The 22,029-nt window shown below is 33.7% G+C and overlaps 1 protein-coding gene across 6 annotated transcripts in view; it reads right to left on the reverse strand.

Moving 5' to 3' along the window:
• The window catches only part of LOC106872923 (G protein-coupled receptor dmsr-1-like), a 477,534-nt gene that overhangs the window by 53,091 nt on the left and 402,414 nt on the right, over positions 1 to 22,029 (reverse strand). For all 6 annotated transcript variants that reach the window (XM_089353535.1, XM_089353538.1, XM_089353536.1 and 3 more), the window contains one exon: positions 11,214 to 11,305. The gene's annotated coding sequence lies outside the window, so the exon portion shown is untranslated. The remainder of the gene's footprint in view (positions 1 to 11,213; positions 11,306 to 22,029) is intronic.

Here is a 22,029-nt window from a genome sequence, read left to right on the forward strand (position 1 = left end):
TTACATTGGAAAGAGTTCGTAGATTAACGTTTTACAAACTAAAAATGGTCTTGTTTAAGCTGCAATTTATTTGGGGTGGAAAATTTATTAACAAAAATAGAAAATGTTTGTATAAATTTGTATAAACTTTTCATGCACCATATATGTGTATATATATATATATGTGTGTGTGTGTGTATGTGTGTGTGTGTGTGCATGTATGTGTGGTGTGTAAACGTGTGTATGTATGTTTGTTCATATTTACCATAACATAGTTACTCGTCGCCAAATACTGTAGTATCGCCACTAGTTATAAAGATACGTTTTTTTACACTATAACTGTGTAGTAACAATAAACACATTACGAAGAAGAGTAACAACAACGTAACAATCCAACAAACTCTCCACGAACTATACACGAACCATAATCCTACAAAATACCAAAATGACACCGTACAACTTCCTGCGATTAACGCCTACTCTCTGTCTCACTCAAGCCGCTACTATTTATAGTCGTTCGGGCAAGTCTGTTTTTGCAGGGGGTGTCGGGACTTGGATTTCCGTTGGAAACGAAATAAATATTTTTTTTTTCTTTCTTTCTTTCCAACACCTCTTCCTTTTTGAAATGTTGCTTCCCTGGGGAGAGCAGTACCTTTTCCGCTTAGGAATTATTTCTAAATGTTCAGTCTGTTTGCGTTTTCTGTTACTGATCCTTTTAGGCTCAATCTCTTTTGATGAATATTTAACATGTCATAAAACATTTCAAATAGAATTTCCTTCCTTTCTTCTGCAAGTCAGGTTTTAATTGATTTAAGTGTCGTTTATGCTCCAATCGTTGGCCTTTTATCAAATACATCATGTTTCGAATTCTTTTATTCATTACAATATCCTGCCAACTCTCTTTACCGACATCAAGATGTTTAGTTGAAATTTTTGTATTTTCTCTATACGTGTTTTACTTTTCGGAGTTGTCGGAGATTTATTTACTCTTTTGAGCGAACATTATCTTTGCAGGTGACTTGCCTTATCGGGAATTCGGATTGGGCGTTATTCTGTATACATTTAAGAAACTAGTTATCGCTTCGTCATTTCCTAACTCGTTCCTTGCTTCTTTTAAAGCTCGCTTGAAAGTATCTACGTTCTACTTGCTCATTTGACCTTGGGTGATAGGGCAGGGTAAAACTGTGCTTGATTGCATGCATTTTTCAGAATTTCTTCAGGTCGTATCTTGTAAATTGTGTTCAATCTTCCAATACTGCGGTGTCCGGAACACCGTATCGAGCAAAAATTCCGTGCAAAAATGTTATTGTTGCCTTCGAGGTAGGTTCACTCCACTTGCATACTTCTGGCCAGTTGGTAAAGCTATCAACAAGGAACATGTAGTACGCACCATTCAATGATCCAGTGTAGGCTATATGAGCCCTGGACCACGGACTATCCATCTCAGGCCACGTTTGGTATTTCACCGGTGATGCCTTGACTGCTAGTGGACAACCTCTACATGATTTACCAAATTTTCAATGCTCTCCGATCCATTGTCGGTCAATACACGGAACTCCTCATCAAGGCTTTCATTCTTGACATACCCGCGTGTCCTCTATGAAATTCATGTAATATCGTTTCTGTAGTGCAGTTGGTAATACCACTCTTGGTGCGTACATTAATACTCCGTCGTAGAGTGAAAAATTGTTCGAATTCGTGTTTCTCTTTTGTTTATTTTTCAAGGTTTCCTGCAATTTTATGGTGTATTTGTCCTCCACTGATTTACTTTCTATATCCTGTACAGCCACTGCCAAATGCTGAATGATATTACACATAACGTTTTTAATTTCCTTTTCTGATTGTAACGCTGCTATCACCATATCTGCCACCGGTTCTGCATTCTTCGTAATTAACCTGGATAAACCACTCGCATGGCTAAAACAACTACAACTAATCCATACCGAAATGATTGGTTGCATCTTTTAGCATGAAATCTTTTACTCTATAAGTTTTTTCCCCGAAATCTGACATCACTCCACATTTCACCTACGAAGTGTAGATTTTTACTTGTCAGGCCACGTGCAATTTTTGATGTTTTTATTAAGGTAGGTTTCCTAAATCTTATCCACGTGTCGGTATTAATAACCGAGAAGTCACTGCCAGTACCTAGTTGTAATTTGGTATTCGCTTCGTTTACTTTTATATGATTTTTATCCCTAATATTGTTATATATGTATATAAATATATATATGACTCCATAGAAAAACAGAATGGTCTAAGCGGAGGAGGAGCACACACAAATGTGTACGTACAATTTGGAAGTTTACATCGCGGATGTAGATAGCTGTGGATTATCAACATTAACAGCTGAATCTGGCTGTTCTTGTTATTCGATACACTTAAAAAAACCGGTTGAAAGTTCCTTGAATTGAATGGCTATCCTCAAGGTTTACATTATAGGGAATAAAAGCTTCGTGACAATACCCTATAATCTTGGAAAAGCGTTGAGCATATGGATCCACATCCTCCAACATAGAAAGACCTTTTTCGATATATGCATATGCTTGCCGCATTTTCTTAATGGTAAAGTGACGCGGCTCAGGTTCGACTTCATCTTCTTTATTTTGCTGCTCGAGAAGCTCTATCAAATCCTCGTTCGTCAGGAGCTGCTTGCCTTTTTCAAATAAATCTGTAAGCTCCTTCTTCAAATCCATTTCCTGTTCTTCTCCCATACTCACCAACACACACACACACACACACACACACACACACACACACATATATATATATATATATATATATATATATATATATAGTAACTAGACTGATTCGTGTTTATTCTACGGAATACTACTATAAAAAATTATTTTATTAAATTACTAGACTAGAATTGGTAGAAGTTAGATGCGTTTAGGTTTTTGTTCCTGGTCAAGCAGAGGTGAAAGCACACGTCAAAGTAGTTGATTTTCAGTTCGATACGCGGGCTATTTCTCCATTCATTTTTTTTTTTTCAAATGAAGCTATTAAGAAATGCAGGTAAAACTGCGTACAGCAAGCTGCTGGCTGAATACTTTAAATATCCAGAGTGATGATAGTAATTATCGAATAGAATCTACCAAATATCTTAATAAAATTCATAATTAAGTGAGCAAACATGGCTATTATTTACTAATTTGAATTGAAACTAATGACACAAGAGTCTCATATTTACATTTCTGCAAAATTATACCTTTCACCCCGTTTCAATTTATTCACGTGGCATTCAATATTTACAGTTATAAGGAAATTTGAATAGTTGTAAATATGATCCAAAAGAGGTTTGCCGCAAGAATTTCTCATTAAGAATTTACCGTTTTCAAGGATAGCAACTATTATAAAAATATCTCTCTTAAATGCTTTCGCTTTCAAAAGCACTTCTGAATTTACGGTAAAGAAAAAGCAAAGATGATTTTAAAAAAATTTTGAGCTGAAAATTAACTGAGATTATTTTGTTATACCTTTTATGATGGTGATTGGTATTTTTTTTTTACATGTTTTGTTCTCATGAAACAAACATATGTTGAAGTAAGTGATTACTAAATGTAAATACAAATATGATATTTTATTAGAAAGTATTTGGTAGAAATGAAAGGATAGGTAGTATATGCAGTTATCTATTTACATCAGAAAGCATTTCTCTCTTTCTCCCCCTCTGTTTTTATCATTTTGTCCACTTTTTTGCAACGTGCTTTATCCAGATATGCATCTATATATACATGTAGATGTAGGTATGTACATACATGTACGTATATATGCATATACTCAGATATTATTTGTATTATATATATATATATATATATATATATATATATATATATATATATATATATATATATATATATGCATGCATGTATATATGTGCATTTTTGTTTATATAAATGTTGTAATACATACATACGTACATGTATATTTATGCATATATCCATGCAGGTGTACACGTGTACCTATTTCTATATATGGAAATATATACATGCACACACACATATATATGTCTATATATATATGTGAAAATAAACATATGCATACACGCATATGTATGTATATATATACGTATACATATATACATAAATATATATATATATATATATATATATATATATATATATATATATATATATATATATATATATATATATATATATATATATATATATACATATATATATAAATATATATATATATATATATATATATATATATATATATATATATATATATATATATATATATATATATATTTATATAAATAAGGATAAGATCGATATTTAAAATATTGATCATATCAAGTGGCCAGCATGGGAATAAAAACCATCAAAGGTAATAATTATTTAAAATTATAACACAGGGTATCTAAGAGATACCGCCTGCTATTTTTCAGCGTGGCGGTATCTCTTAGATACCCTGTATTATAATTTTATATATATATATATATATATATATATATATATATATATATACATACATACATAAACATGCGCGTATATACATGCATATATATGCGCATGTGTGTGCGTACATGTGTGTACATGCATGTGTGCGTGCATTGTATAGTGTAGAATGGATGCGTCAGTATCATTGTTGAATGCACCCACTTCATGAATGGTTGAAATTGCCCTTCTGTTGACGAAATATGTCGGAAATGAAGGAGAGCAAATCAAAGATACACACTATCCTCTACTTTTCTCTCTCTCTCTCTTTCTTTCTCTCTCTCTCTCCCTTTCTCTTTTACTCTTTTACTCTTTTACTTGTTTCAGTCATTTGACTGCGGCCATGCTGGAGCACCGCCTTTAGTCGAGCAAATCGACCCCAGGACTCATTCTTTGTAAGCCTAGTACTTATTCTATCGGTCTCTTTTGCCGAACCGCTAAGTTACGGGGACGTAAACACACCAGCATCGGTTGTCAAGCGATGTTGGTGGGGACAAACACAGACACACAAACATATATAGACATATATACGACGGTCTTCTTTCAGTTTCCGTCTACCAAATCCACTCACAAGGCTTTGGTCGGCCCGAGGCTATAGTAGAAGACACCTGCCCAAAGTGCCACGCAGTGGAACTGAACCCGGAACCATGTGGTTGGTAAGCAAGCTACTTACCACACAGCCACTCCTGCGCCTGTATGTATATATGTATATATATATATATATATATATATATATATATATATTCATATATATATAGATAGATATAGATATATATATATATATATATATATTCATATATATATAGATAGATAGATATATATATATATATATATATATATATATATATCATTCACTTTCTCTCTTTGTCTCCCTCTCCATACAAACACATCTAAACATTTACATTCTGAAACTCAGAATACGGTTTAACCACATATAATTCTCCTTTTCTTTCTCTAACTACATATATATACATATATATATATATATATATATATATATACATATATATATATATATATATATATATATATATATATATATATATATATATATATATATATATATATATATTAGAATTTCAACATCAGTTATACGATATTTGTGTGTATGCATGCATGCATGTATGTATGTATTTACGTATGTATGTATACGTGCAGATTTGCATGTTTTGTTTTATGTCTGTCTTCTCAGGCATATACTTGCGTATCTAGACGTGCTCGTATATACTTAAATGATAAACTTCTGGAAAGTCTTACAGAGTTTTACAGTTCTAGTAATAGATTGGATCTGTTGTCTTCGAATCAACTTCCTCCTTTCTGGTTTTGGGAAGCCTAATTTCTCAAGATTAGTATTTAGGTAGTGTGTTACATATACTATCACCCCAATAATTACAGGTATAAACCTGAACTTATAATCTGTATAGAATAACTGCAGATTTCTCAATAGTTCAGCGTAGGATCTTTAGCTTTATGTTAACATCCGCTGGGGCTGATTTCCAAAACTCTACACAGTCTCTCTTCTCTATCCCAAATCATTATGTCAGGTCTGTTGTTTACATATTATTGAGGTTTCCACTGGGATATTCCACAAGAACTCCTTTTTATCATTAGTGGCATCTATCTTATTGTGGGTTCTATGTATGTATGTATGTATACATACATGTACGTGTATGTATGTGTGCCTGACTATCTGTTCGTATGTATGTATTGATGCATGTATGAACGTGTATGTATGTTGTTCTGTCTCTCTGTCTGTCTGCCTGTCTGTATGTATTTATATATGTATGTATGTATGTATGTTAGTGTGTGTGTGTGTCTGTCTGTATGTATGTATGTGTGTATGCATCTCTTTGTTTCACGTCGGTCTCGTCGGTTGAAATGTGATCCAACGTAGTTCTGATGCCGCCTAATTTTGAAAATCATGCTACATCTCTTTCTGTCAAAAGTAAGGTTATTTATTTAATAAATAATAATCAATGAAAAAAAAAAAATTATTAATTACTGCCATTGATACCATCGACTACAACACTTAAAGACGATGCTGAATTATGGCCTCACTCGAATATACAGAAAATGAACAGAAGGATGTTTCCCCTGGAAATATTCGACTATCCTTCTTAAAATTCATGCACTGTTTCCGTAGAACAGAGACCAGAGACAGTTTTATTTTCCCCACGTCATTTTGTTCCATTTAGTAACCATGAGCTAATCAGGGTGTGGAAGCACGCCCTATTTACCGAAATACTTCATTCTGACCCAGGCTGAAATTTCTTTTTTGTCCGTTTGGTCATATAAAATGTTTCTTTATATCATTTAAAGAAGGTATAATCATGTTTTCTGAAGCCTAATTTTTTTAAATGTGGTCTGCGAAAGTTTTAAGTAAAGACAACCTTTATGTTCTTTCGCTTTTACTATCTGTAGAACCGAAAGAAATACCCTTTTACTGATAATATATATTTGTACCACTGGTGTGCTAAGGTAAATATTAGGCAACAGTTATTTAAAGATACGTGTAGTTATTCCAAGCAAGTAAATTGAGGGGTGAAATGTTAATGTGAATAAAGTTTGACGAATACTTAATTCTGTTGTTCTAAAGACCGGATAATTCATTAGAAATCTCAAATTCTAGAATCCTTTCCTCTACAATTCTTCACCTTGCCTTTTTGGAACACAGCAGTCTTTGTTCTACTGAAATGCTTGGCCTTTGGAGCAACATAATTAAAGTTATTCTGAAACCTTTCACCTGATCTAAATTTAATAACTATATGCTACTTTAACGACAAATAACAATTTCGAATTGAATACACTGCCGAGAGAAATATAATTTTCCGTTATCACAACATTTGTAAATGCTGAAAATCTTAGGTTTGATACATATCCATAGGGAAAATAGAGGAACTTTTTTAAATATATACGCTAGAGATTAATTAAGAGTGTCGACCAAGGAAACCTTAGAAGTAAAAATAATCTTAATGAGAAAAAATGAAGATTAATTGAAGAATTGTAAATATTGAAAAACAATGGGGGAACAAAATTGGATGTAACATTGTTTTAAAATATATGACACATTTCACAATGTAAGATCACCTAAAGGGCTTTCAGAAATGCGCTTAGTTTATAAAATGAATTGAAAAATAATTATGTTTGGAATCTTTAGTTAGAAGAAAGCCTATAAGCGGAGTTGCTAAAGTTGCTAATTAATCTCTCTCGTTCCAGACTCTGCGTCAAAACGTTTTAATATTCTCCTAGATACCCTGGATTAAAAAAAAAGTAACACATACGGCTACCTAGATTCGAACTCATCTGTAAGAAACAACTTAATTTTGAATGATAAAGAATTTAAGTTGAAGATTGTTTTCTTTTATCCAACTCTTGGCTCAATTGAACAAATTGCTGGCTAATATATTTCAGCTATTTACATTCGATCTTTGATTCAGGAAATCTCTATTCGATACTACAATATTTAATGCTTTGGTATTTATTCTTAAAGGTACAGCTGAGATACGAGCGAATTCAGTTATCACGTTAAGCAGGTCGAACCAGTACACTTTCTCAGTGTCATGTAAGTCTAATCCATACATACATTTGCGTGCATGTATGTAGTTCTCCAAACGAGCAATTGAATATGAGATAAAAGATTATTAGTTATATTACTTAGGGAGTATTATAAATTTAGTCACAAAACAGCAGAATCATGTTACTGGACTATTTCCTGTTAAGAGATTTTCGTATTTTCGAAAGGTTAATTAACAGGCATTCGACGTGGCTGAAGATACATTATAAGTGAAAACACCAAAAACCGATGTGCGAGCCTTTTATCGATCAAATCACTGAGTAAAGGGAGCTTTTTTTTTTTTTTTTAGATGGTTAAAGGGGGTTTGTTACACTTTTCTGTACAAAAGAAGTTTTCAGATAAATTATATAATTGTTAACAAAAGGTATAAACATTTAAAAATATGTTGCAGCTTAAATCGAGAAATAGAGAAGGTACAAGATAGGGAGAGGATGGAAGAGCATGAACGGGGGTAAAAATGATTGAGAGAAGGAAGTACAATAACGAAAAGATGCAATTATGACAAACGAAGGGGAAATAAATTAATACAGGGGAAAAAGTTATTGAAATGAAAAGATAACAAGACGAGGACAACAAAAACGATGATTCCATTTCAATAAATAATGAAAATGGTAGAATCAAATTCAAACTAAGGGTAGAAATGTATAGATAAATGGTACAAACACACACACACACACACACACAGACATATGCACATATAAACAGATACTTATACATTAGGTATTAGGGTGGATATATTATTATTATTATTATTATTATTATTATTATTATTATTATTGAGTGAGTGACTGAGCAGTGGATGCCATCAAAATGACACTGGGGTAAGATGTACAAAGCCCAAGACACCCATCACGACTATCCGTCTGATAAGGGTACGCCAGGCACATGCATCACAACCATATGTGCGTGAGATGGCGTCTCATATCACGATAAACAGCGCATGACCTTCCAGGTCTAGTAGCCCATCCCACTCAAAATGTCCCTGACCAATGGCCGTTTTAGAATGTTGAATGAAATACCTATGTTTCCAAAGCTGAATTACTCAACCCCCACCCCAATTCCTCTCAATACATAGCTATGATTATCCTCCAATACATCTGCTCGTGATTAGAGATGCACGTATCGTCAGCCACCAAGGGACATGTTCAACTGGTTCAGGTCAACAAACTAACATGCAAATCTGTGGCATTGAGCAGAATATCAGTTGCAGCCCATGTTTGAATTCAAATTTCACCGTGGTCGATTTTTCATTTCATCCTTCGGCGCCCATAATTTAAGTGCTAACTGAATACTGGAATCGATGTAATCGACTTAACTCCAGAGCCAAAATTTCAGGCCACATGCCTATAGTAGAAAGAATTATTATTATTATTATTATTATTATTATTATTATTATTATTATTATTATTATTATTATTATTATTATTATTATTTTAGTAGTAGTAGTAGTAGTAGTAGTAGTAGTAGTAGTAGTAGTAGCAGCAGCAGCAGTTATTGATAGTCGGTCAAAGTTCTTACAAATAAAGAAGCAAATATATATATATATATATATATATATATATATATAATGATTTTTATTTCATAAAATATTCATTATTATGGACATGGTTAGCAAATAGTTGTATTGGTGATGTAAGCAGTTACATTAATCCCACTATTCGACTGCTGTTTTATTCAAACTCAAATTCCGAAAAGAGAGGAGGCTAAATGTATGTTGCCTGTTGCTCTGTCACTTCTTCGAATTGGCAAACGAAATATTGATTGGTAACACAGATTACAATGTCACATGGCGGTATTGTACATTGTGATATAAGCACCAGTAATCGTCAAATAATCTTTTTACGGAACTTGGAATAATGTCTGCGGGTTTTGAGCTTAGTATGTAAGAGGACAAACTAAAAACAAAACATTTTGTCTGTTGAATATAAGGCAATAATCTAACTAACTTTTATTAGTTTCCACTGTTAACACATGGCAAAATACTTTGGGGGTTGGGTTATTTATTCACTTATACTGAAATTAATAAATGACTGTTACTTCATATTTTCGAGTCTGTCAACGATGAAAGATAAATAAACTTCTGCAGTATCAGAATTGAGAACGTAAAGGACCGTAATTAAATAGCACAAGACCTTTTTATTTGTTGCTCTACAGTTTCGCCAATCCATCCCTATTTTCAAAGTTATTGTTAGAGTTATATTTCAATCTTGTTGAATAGCTAAGCAGAAAAAGCAGAAATGTCTTTCTCTTTGAATACATTCGTCACGGTTATCTTATCTTACATTTGAAACACACATAGCAAAGAGTCCGTAGCTGTTTACCTACGCTTCTGTTTTCTTTCTCCTTTTAGTATTTTTATTTAATTGATTTTTACTCGATCGTGTCGTTCAAACTTCATTACACATCGTTTGTGTTGTGCTAACTATTTGGCCATCGCATGCTCAAAATACAAACAATTACACATGTGTTTGTAGAATGTAATATAAATATTGCTCTCTTCATCTCTAACTCGAATGTACCTCTCTCTATCTCGTTATATATATATATATATATATATATATATATATATATATATATATATATATATATATATATATATATATATATATATATATATATATATATGTATGTATGTATGTATATGTATGTATATGTATATATATGTATATATATATATATATATATATATATATATATATATATATATATATATATATATATATATATATACATATAATATCGCTATCAACATACGCACACATATATGTTAGACACTAATATTTCTTTGATAATTTTTACTACGTAACAAATCTTCGGAATGCTGCACTGCATTAAATGAATAAAAGGCTGAATATATTGATACTCTGCGGAACGTAACTTAAGTAGTGAACTCGCGATTGTCCATGCAGTGAACCATATATTGGTTCGTTGGAAACCTAAAGCAAACACCGCCATTGCTCGCAACTACATGTTATAAATATATTACATTGTAAACTAATTCAAGTTGCGTCAGAACTTATCTACACTTTTCTGCTTTCGTTTACAATATCGAGAAATTATTCTCAATAAAAAGAAAAAGGGAATAAAGAAAGAAAATATAAAATTAATAATGGTTCTGGTTAAATATTAAATTTAGAATAAAAGTATTTATCGTTTGTTAATGAAAATATTTAAAGCTTTTTAACAAATTAAAAGTTCTCGTTCGTGCAAACCTTTATTTGCTTCAAGACTATTTTAATCATCGTATTGAAAATTTCTCTGCTTGAACACAATTGACACAACTTTCCTTCATCTGTAAATATAGCTGAAATAAAATACAAAGTAAAAGAATATTTATCGTATGATTAAACCAAGCCAATATATAACACTATAGAGAATAGGAATTTGTTAGACAATGAGTATTTGTAATAGTAAATCCTGTATTTGCAGGGAGTATACATACATGTGTAGTTAACAAAAAGGAAACAGAAATTTTTTCAATATTCGATCTAACTACAAATAAAATTGAGAAGGTCTCTACCTCCAGAGCCTAGGTTCGATCGAGGCATTTTGAATGAAATTTAGTCAATGGAAACTGTGCGGAAGTTTGTCCACTAGACTGAGAATTCAAATAATCCCGTGGGAAACAATTTGAAATTTTGAGGAACATAATGGCAAACCACCGCTCGTTTGTGAAAAGAAAGTAAACCTGGATTGTCACAGAATAATCAGACTTGATGCTTGCATTCTTAATATAACAATGACTTGATTCTTGCGTTCTTAATATTACAATAGGTATTGATTCCTATTGAAATTAAATATTCTATTGAATAAATGCAAAAAAAAGTTACGATGCTAGAGACATTTTCTTACACACATTCTGAACGTATTCCGCCTGCAAATGCAATGAAATAATCCGATGAGTAAATGATAAATGTTTCATTCCAAAGCGTGTACCTGAAGTAAACATGGAATGGTGACAATAACATTATAAAACAGAAACGGGTGAGCCAAACCGATTCTTATAGGACCACTATTGTTACAATCCCTAGGAATTCATCGCTGTATTAGACGTGTAGAAGTCACTTGAAATTAAGTATTTTAATATGCTCTTCAGTTTATAGACTGTGTATTTTGTTTTAGGTGTGATTTCTCTCGTTTCTAGCTGAATCTTTAACTATAAAATGTGTTGTGTGTAGAAAGAGAGGGAGTCTATTGAAATTATAGCATTCTAAAAAGTACAATGTTGTTACATATATTGTCTCATTTTACCTCCCAAATACCCTTACCGTAAAATATTTACCAGACTGAAATATGTATTAACGTTGCTATTTTCAACTTCAAAACTTTTAAATGTAATGCCTTAGTCCACAGTGTGAAACAGCTAAATTTATATATGTATATATATATATATATATATATATATATATATATATATATATATATATATTCTGTATATAGTATTGAAATGTCTGCAGCATGCTTCAAAGAAAACAAGTATGTTTAATTTATGGTTGTAGTTAAAGAAATGGCTGGAATTCTTTGATCTGTGAGTGTTACAAGACTACGGCATAGATTTAGCAATCGTTTTAGAGTGTAAGCATGTAACAAAGCAATAACTTTACGAAGACTGACTATTCGATCTTATCGGTCAAAGAATTTGACTTAGATCTTTTATCGATTTTTAAAAAAAAACAGGCTATACTTGGCATGTTTCGAAATTAAAAACGTTATTAAATGTACCTACATCAAATCAAATGAAACTCGAGTCAACATGCAAGCACTTATGCAACTAAAATTCCCTTAAATCAAATTAAGGAATGAAATACTGCTCAAGATAGTGGATGATAAACATAAAATGTTATTGGGATGTGTCGAATACTGTCTCAGGCATGACGAAAGACTGTATAACAATTTCAATTTCAACAAACGCCAGTTTGAGTGACTTGCGTTTTACTCCTACCAATTCACGGCTCCGTTAATATAAACACTGGGCAAGACAACTACCAACATCCGATGGTAAGGCTTCAGCTCGGAAGTTCTAGATTTTTGGAGAGTATAGAGTTAAATCTTAGTCACCACTAGTATCAGATCAACTATCTCCTGGAGTGGTAGTAATTGTCAGGGCCCCAGTTTTTAGCGATTAACGCGAGATCGCCATGTGGCTAAGACAGACAAGGAACAGAGAAGAGCCGGTGCTTGTGTATGTTCCATACAGGCCGACCAGCGTGTGGACATGTCTTAATAAGACATGAACCAGCCATTTGTTAAAGCATGAAGTAGGCATTGTTCCTAAAGAGTAAGCTCTGGAGAAGTCGAGATTAGCAGAGTAAATAAGCCGATAGAAATCAACGGGAACCCACTGCTGTATGTTACTCACGAAATATCATGAGTATTCCGGTTCGGCATGCAGAACCAGGGCCTCTGAAACATGTGGGCATGTCAAATCGAGAGAGAACGAAAGCCAAACTCGAGAGAGAGGGAAGAGAGAGAGAGAAAGAAAGAAAATAAGAAGGAAATAAGCACACATCAGAAGCAAAAAGAGAGTGGGAGAAAGAAAGAGAGCGAGAGAAAGAAAGAGAGAATATTAAATAATATTATAATAGTAAAAAAAGAAGAGGTAAAAAGGGAGGACCCTTCTAACAATGTAGAAAGTTTTATTTAAAAAGACAAAAGCTTCATATTTCAGGCACAATGGACAATCCTCAGAAGAAAACAGCCCAAGAAATGTCTTTTACATCGAATTCGTTATTTTATTAAAATTTTCTGCATTACTAAAGGTATTCTTTTGTTTTTCCTTCTCTTCTTTTACTTCTGTCCTAAAATGCTTCAAGCGAACTACAACGTTCTTAAAATTATAATATAATCACGCCTTTGGCTATCTTTTAGATAAAATACCTCTTATACAATACAAAGTGAAACAATCTGTTTTCATCTCGAGCCAACACGATAATATCAACTATTTTTGTCTTCACCAGCTAAATCGTAGAGTAGAACTCCCGCTTAAAAATAGTCTGTATTTAATAGTACAATCCGAGCTACATAATGCCTGAAAACATCTGTTCAGGACTCAAGTCAGTATCGACTTGAAATTAAACTATAACGATACAGGATTTCTTTTTTATTGAAAATCATTTCTAATTCGCTTAGAATAAAGCGGAAACCGAATTCTTAGCCGGCTTCAACGCTTGCTCTAAAATATTTCCTGTTAGAGTGTCCATGAAAAAAAACATTAGAGTACATTTTAATATGTCATTTATCAATATTTTTATAATTCTATAAGTGATTGTATATATTGTTCTATATTTCTATGTATTTTCTCTAAATAATTTTGTAATTCTATACATTTCTATATATCTGTTATCTCTATTTCTGTATATATTTTTGTACATTTAAAAAAAAATCTGTCTTTTTTTAGCTAATCTTGTAAGTTATTTTGTACGCATGCACTCACTCGCGCATGCACACGTACAAATACCACGCACACAGCTATATTCGTTTATGTCTACATAATTCTAAATATTTATCGCTCTCACTCTCTCTCTCTCTCTCTTTATATATATATATATATATATATATATATATATATATATATATATACATATATATATATATATATATATATATATATATATACATATATATATATATGTGTGTGTGTGTGTGTGTGTGTGTGTGTGTGTGTGTGTGTGTGTGTAAGAACGACCGTGCGAACCAAAAGGAGAAATGGTGACGAATGGAAAAACAGGCTCCTTTTTTAAACGAGTCACACGGTCGACACAAAATATATAAAATGATAAATATGTTATGATTCTATAACATAGAGAACTAAGAAATGTGCCAGTAAGATACAAGATAGGAACGCAACCGATAGAGATGAATAACAGTAAGATTTATTGGAGCATTAAACTGTATGTCTGTGTGTGTGTGAATGCGACATAATGAAACACAATAAAAGACAGGCCGTCATGTAAACAAAAGAATGTGCGCGAGTAATACATGTATGTGAATGCGAGAGATACATAGTAGTGATAAGAGTCAGTAACACGTATAAGGAAATATACCAGTTCTTAATTAGAGTACACAGTGGTTAGTGTCTGTATATAAGAATGTAAGGTTAAGGCTCGCAGGCTGAATTCTGGCTGTTATTTTCGTGGTGAGGCGATTCACACAAACAGGGCTGAGAAGTGCTGCGGTAGTTGTTTGGTTAGCTGTTGGTAGCTTGTGTACGTGTAGAGTCATGTTGACGCTGGCGGCGATGCTGGTAGTCGTAGTTGGACGATGGTGTCGATGTCGTCGCTGGAAACTGGTTGGTTATTTGGTGCTGTGTTATGCGTGTGTGGTCAGCGGCCAGATCTAGGAGATCTGAGCCGCGACGACTTGGCGGGTATAATTTAGGCTATTTATAGGAAAATAGGGGCTCCAGGAAACCATTAGAAGAAACACTCTCACGTGACCTTTTTAGGGGCTGTTGTTGGTCGATTTGCGTCCTGGTGGTAAATGGAGTGGAGACAATTGCCGCCTAAATAATAGTCAGTCAGGTGATGGACACAGCAGGCTGCTCTCTGCTACGCCCGCACTTGAATATATATACTAGTGGGAAAGAGTGGTGTTCACTACACACATATATATATATATATATATATATATATATATATATGTGTGTGTGTGTGTGTGTGTGTGTGTGTGTGTGTGTGTGTGTATGTGTGTGTGTGTGTGTGTGTGTGTGTGTGTGTGTGTGTATTTAGACACACATATATACACACTTACACGCACAAAGATACATATATATAATTTGATTTAACGTAGACAGTATAAAAGTAGGAACTCATAATTTCATGCATTGAAGACGCCGGTGTAGGTAGGTTTTTTATAATATGCCTTGTATCTCCAAAAAACCCTAGGCTCTGAGCTCCAATCAATTTACAAATCAGTATACTGGTACAATAAGTATCACAAGAACAAACGCGAAGGTATATGCTAAACGTCGAAGAGGAAGTAAAAACTGCGCAAGGAAAGAAAATAAAATTAGAAATTATGCACTGTTTGACAGTAAAGCCATTATTAAGCCATTATTAAGCTAGTTTTAGAATGATTCAACGGAAAACGATCTAATATCGGTGAGATATCTGTTCAATCTGGAGAGGGTGATTTCTTCCAATTCGTCAAAAGAACTCTCTCCATATGTTTGCATTGATGCTAATTCCCTATCTGGAATTCAGTAGTGCGGTGAAATTCTTAAAAATCTAAAAAGAATATGTGATCTTTCAATTACACATAGTTCTAATCTTCAGATCGATTAATATATGGCATATATTTCTCTACAATTCTCCACTTGATTGTATCTGGTGTGCAGTTGGTCTTCAAACCCCATACGCAGCTAGTCAACTTAGCTTACTTTTGTTGGTATGCCGAACTGTGCTACTAAATTCCTGGTCCGAAAGTTTCATCAAATGCAAGCATATGGATAGTTTTGGGGGTTTCTTTTGTGTGACCTGTAGAGAACCACTCTTTCCGGATTGAGCAGTTCTCTCACAGACTTTGGACGCCTCCTTGTTTAATTACTCAACAACAACAGGATTAATTATGGCTTTTACGCTCAAAGGGGGCGTACCTCCAATTTCCTTTTGCTTCTTTTTTTCCGTTTTAACTCGCCCTTCCATTTTTAGCCTCCAATTTCTCGTTTTTTTCAAAGGATTCCACTTTTACCAACGTCCTAGTTTGTAAATTGAATACACCATGTGTTCAGTGTCCGAAGATTACATGCAGACACAAAGCTTGATATAATAACGTGCCTAAACCGCGTCTCCAATTCATGAAATTGTTAGTAGCTCGTACATTTATACTGTGCACATATAAATAATTAAATGATACTTGTCCCATTCTGGATAGGGAATTTTTGTTGATCTTAGTTAATGGAATGTTAAGCTATATATATATATATATATATATATATATATATATATATATATATACAAACACACACACACAATCACACACACACAATCACACACACGCTATTTGCTGTCTCGTATTGCCTTCTGAGCGTTTTAAAAATCCGTTTTTCTGAAATAATTAAGGTCAAGTTGTTATAGATCTCTTTAAAGTACTGTCACAGTCACTTTGATCTGTAAGCTTTACAAAATATAGCCATGCAATTTGCCTTTTGTAATCGACTAACTATGTTAATATAGGCAGAAGGCCAATAGTTTGAGGATATTTGTGACTAACATCTGAATTACGTGCTAAATCAAAGATAAACTGGTGCCAAGTCGTGAATTGCTATCGGCTTGTTATAATAATAACAAGATATAATAGATATAATAATGTGATATGCACATCTAAAGGGCATTTGATTATAGATCTACTCCGCGATTATTGACTTGAGAGTAAAGAAAAGCTGAAGTTATTCTATTAAACGTAAACCTGAAGGTTTTCAAATTTTCACCAGATTCTTTTGAAAAACTGTGGTTTTAATGTGGTTTAGCGTGCTACTGATGAAAATCGCATTCGTTTCTTCTAGCAGTTAACAATAAAGATGTTACAAGAATTTAAAGTTATGCAAATTTAATTAATTGTTAGGCTCCATTGCTAGACAGGCCGGAAATTGTGACTGTTTGTCCGCATGGGAAAAGCACACCTCTAACCATTACATGGTCTTTCATTTTGCTAGAAACAGCAGCCAAACCAATTTTCTAAACAAACACAAGGAGGACGATATTTGTACCACAGCATTGTTTATTTTCTCACTTGAGAAAGCTCCAATGAGTGTTAATAATTGCATTAAATTTAAAGTCCAAATTGTAAAGAAAGTTTAAAGAAAAATGTAACAGTGTAGTTACTGTATGAAGGGTAGTGTTGATGACGATGAGGACTATGATGACAACGACGACGATGAAGACGATAACGATGATGTTGATAATGATGATGACGATGACGATGATGTTGATGATGATGATGATGATAATGATGATGACGGTTGATCATGATGAGGATAATGAGGGTATTGATGGCATTCTTTTTCCACCACCAAGTCTTGTAAAACAGATTTACTATAAGAAAAGAGAAAGTACATTTAATATCGATGTCCGGGGCCCAGTAGCTGTTTTAAATGCTCTCAGTTCGATAAAAATTTACATCCGTGGAGATTGGCTTTAATTTAGATGTCATTAATAGTACCCATGTGACGATTCTCAAGCGAGGAAATAAATGTTGCTGTGGCGCAAGTTTTGTCGTTTTTGTTATTTAGACGCTATGGTGTGGTTTAATAAAAATTATAAGTGGTTGCTATTTCTAGCAGGTCATGAGACCACCCAAAAGGTTCGTGTGAGACGTCCCATGGAGCTGAGGTGTTCAGCTGGTACAGTTTGTGTAAGTTAGTGAACATTTATAATAAATATTTCTTTCTCAGACACGAAATGTAAATATTACTCATTGTGCCCCGCAAAACTTACTGGACACTGGAAAACGGCTATTCCAGAAATGCGGAATAGCATTCCTATATAAGTTAGAAGTTTTCGTTTGGATCGGAATTTTCCCTTTATTTATATCATACATTGAAAGATAAGGAAGGGAAGCTTTTTTAAAACAAGAACTATAAAAATTCATGTCTTTTAAACATACACACACACACACTTAACGTTATTTTGGAATAGCTATAAACACTAAAATTATATATTTTTCTGTCTCGTAATTTTCTACCATCTCACTGTATTTCACATTATGAAGCACTTGCAACACGCATTACAAAACATCTTACCGCACCTTCCTTCCTTTATTGTATTTTTACAATGAAGTGAAAATCACACATCGTTAGTGGTTGTATGAAAAAGGAAATTAGAATTTTCAAAAGTGTATATACAAAGCGACTTTTTCAGTCATATATTTAAATTTTTCCTTAACTCGTCAAGTTCAAATACATGCAATAGACTGGTTTTGACATTTAAATTTCGTAATTTTTCAAGATTTTAATTCTTGTGGATGGGGGTCCCCGAAATTTAAAGTGCTCCGGACCTCCCGCGCTTTAAATAAAGGTGCTGTGCTCATAAGTAGCCGGTACTTATACTGGTGGAAGCAGATTCAGTGTGGTCGATACAGAATAGAAGAAAAAGTCTAATTCATAATCTTCAGAGAGAAAGAAGTGGGTAGCACGTTTACATACCTACATACACATTAGAAACGCATGTAAGTATTGAAGCAAGTCACCAAATATGCAAACAAGAGGAAAGACATCAGCACACATACAAAGCAGATAATACCTCAACCCCTAACAGCTGATGGAATTTTTCAAAGCGCAAGTGAGATCCATAATGAAGTATTGCACCCACGTGGACGGTGGAGTTGTTATACATTATGACACTCTCAATCGGATCCAGCAGAAAGCAATTCGACTTATTGTCAGAAAATTCACAAGGGCGGACCAGACGGATCCATAACACTGCTGTCACGTCTCCGATTTTCTTATCGTTGTCCTTGATGAATCTTCTCCATCCCATTATCCTCCTATCAATTGATGACTTGCAAGAGTTAAAACGGAAAATTAAAGATCTCGATTTCACGGATATCAGATGGACTGAAAGGGTCATGGCCATATTTTCACGTTCTAGTTGTAGAAAGTAAACCAAAATCGAGATAGTTGCCAAACACGCACACACATATGCACACAAGCATATACACATGCACGATAGAGTAGTGCACTGCCATTTGAATATATCAAAAATATATTTTCAGAAAACAGCTATTGAATTTTACTGCAGTGCCGATCTATTTGGCAGCCTTACCTTGAAAACAAAACAAAAAATAATTAAAAAGGGAAAACAATATATGATGTATCATATGTGTCGATGTAGGACTGTATTTATTGGATGAAGAATATATAAAGCAATTTATCGGATGGAGAGAGACATGGTAGGTTACGGAGGAAAGCATACTTATTGTCTCCATCTCCGTTTAAAATTTCAACTAAGCATGAATTCCACATTCGGCACCGTCATAGTGGTACGATTATTCATTAAAGTATTTTAGAAACGGCAACACACCGGGAAATTGTCATATCACTCGATCAGCGTAAATGAGCAATTATACTAAGTATTGAGTACTTTAGTCCTTTACAAGTAATATCCATTTATTGCATAATTGAAACAAATTAGAGGTTTTGACCTAAAATATTTCAGCAAGGCAAAGTATGTTTTTAAAATAGCCATTACCAAGTTTAAAAGAAAGGTCTACCAAAAGTAAACTGATATCACAAAATATGAAATATTCAAAACAGACGTAAATTATCAAGGAGATTACTCAGTGTTCAGGTGTACAAGTGAAAATTACACGTAAAGGAAATAAGACACTTTCCGCTTCTAATAACAAATCAAATAGTGTTAGCATGAGTCTAATCGATCAATTTTAAGTTGATCTTCACATCGCACTAACTGAATAAGAAACATATAATGATGTTATTGAAACATTAGAAATCAGCCTATCACAAGTATTCGTCGAAACACCTGAAGTTTATGAGGAAACAAGAGACAGAAATGATGGCAACGAGATGAGACAAAATAAAGCACATGATCAGTATAGAAACTACAGTTCAACAATGGAAATGCATTCAATTTGTTTGAAGAAAATCAATGAATTGAAAACCCAGATGTTCTCTATAATGCAAAATCTTCCAATCCATGCAGTATGAAGAATCAACAAGACATAATCAATAAAAGAAAGCCTCTTCAGAGTAGCGACTACCCTGTTAGTATACTATCACCATCCCTGAGAATGTAAGTAGAAAATACTATGGCAATCTGCCTTCCTAATATCAGAAGTATTTTAGAAGACAGTAACAGTAATTGTATAAGAGATCACGACCAAGAACTGCATGTATCCCATCGTATGGTTGTAGCAATAAATATAAAGTTAAATAAAAAAAAGTAATATTATAAAGGAAGATCATAAAGCCGTGATCCAAGAGATGACAGAATAAAAATAACAAATATGGTTTAGCTTTTATGGAAGGGAAAAAGGAAATCACCACCCAACCTGTATGGTATAAAGTCAAGATAAGAGATAAGGGAAAACAGGCGAAGGCATCTGAAAATAGCAGCGAGTGTGGTGGGTTTTGATAACCGCCGTTCTAGGCTTATGAGAGCGATAGAGTTCATATACGCCTTAAATTAAGAAAGAACATTAAACTTGCATTGACCTTAAAACGTTACATTAGTTTCAATGCCCCCTAAATTCTACTGTTGAAATATCTTACGGAGCAATGTTATGCAGGGTATGATTCATGATTAAACACTGATTGCAATTGCAATATTTTTAGTACGGGGAGTGTGAACATTTACAAGCTCAGCCCAACAAAAGGTATTCTGGTTCAAGGTGTACAAATATGGAATACCACATGTAGGACAAAGCTAAGAAGCGAATATCTTTGACATGGACAATGAATGAAAACGACCTGAATTTTAAAATCGGGCTAAATTCGACATTCCCATGACGTTATCAATTTCACCAGACACATTCAAAATGTCGGGAGAAATACGTCTGAAAGGTTATTACAATAGCAGAACATAAAACTCATGCTGCATCACCTTTTCATCTTATAGTGAAGAGGGAATTTAATACTCATGGCCCATATACCTGGTCTTCCCAAGTAGTGGGAGGGAAAGGGAGGGAGGAGGGAGGAAGGAAGGTATCTTGAAACAGGAGATTTGGATCGAAAGATTTCAATAGAGAGTACACCGTAAAAGCAAACAAGTACCTGGTGGACGTGTTAAATAGTTCTACGAATTAACACTGTCGTTCGTGTAGCTATGGCATATTTAAAATTAAGGACACTAAAGATTGCAAATCGCTTGACCCGATGATTTTACACTTATATCAACCTACCTCACTTGATTGGCACTCTCTTATCAAACACAGAAGGCTTGGGAACGAGAAGCAAAATTGACATCTGCGGATGAACTTGGACTTGAATCGCAAATAGAGGAAACAAATATTGCGACGAATTACATTGGATGCTCGAACCAATCGGCCAAGTTAACTTCAAATATATATTTCCAT

This window comes from Octopus bimaculoides, chromosome 6 (genome assembly GCF_046866305.1).
Source record: "Octopus bimaculoides isolate indiv1 chromosome 6, ASM4686630v1, whole genome shotgun sequence".
NCBI classification, from domain to species: Eukaryota; Metazoa; Mollusca; class Cephalopoda; order Octopoda; family Octopodidae; genus Octopus; species Octopus bimaculoides.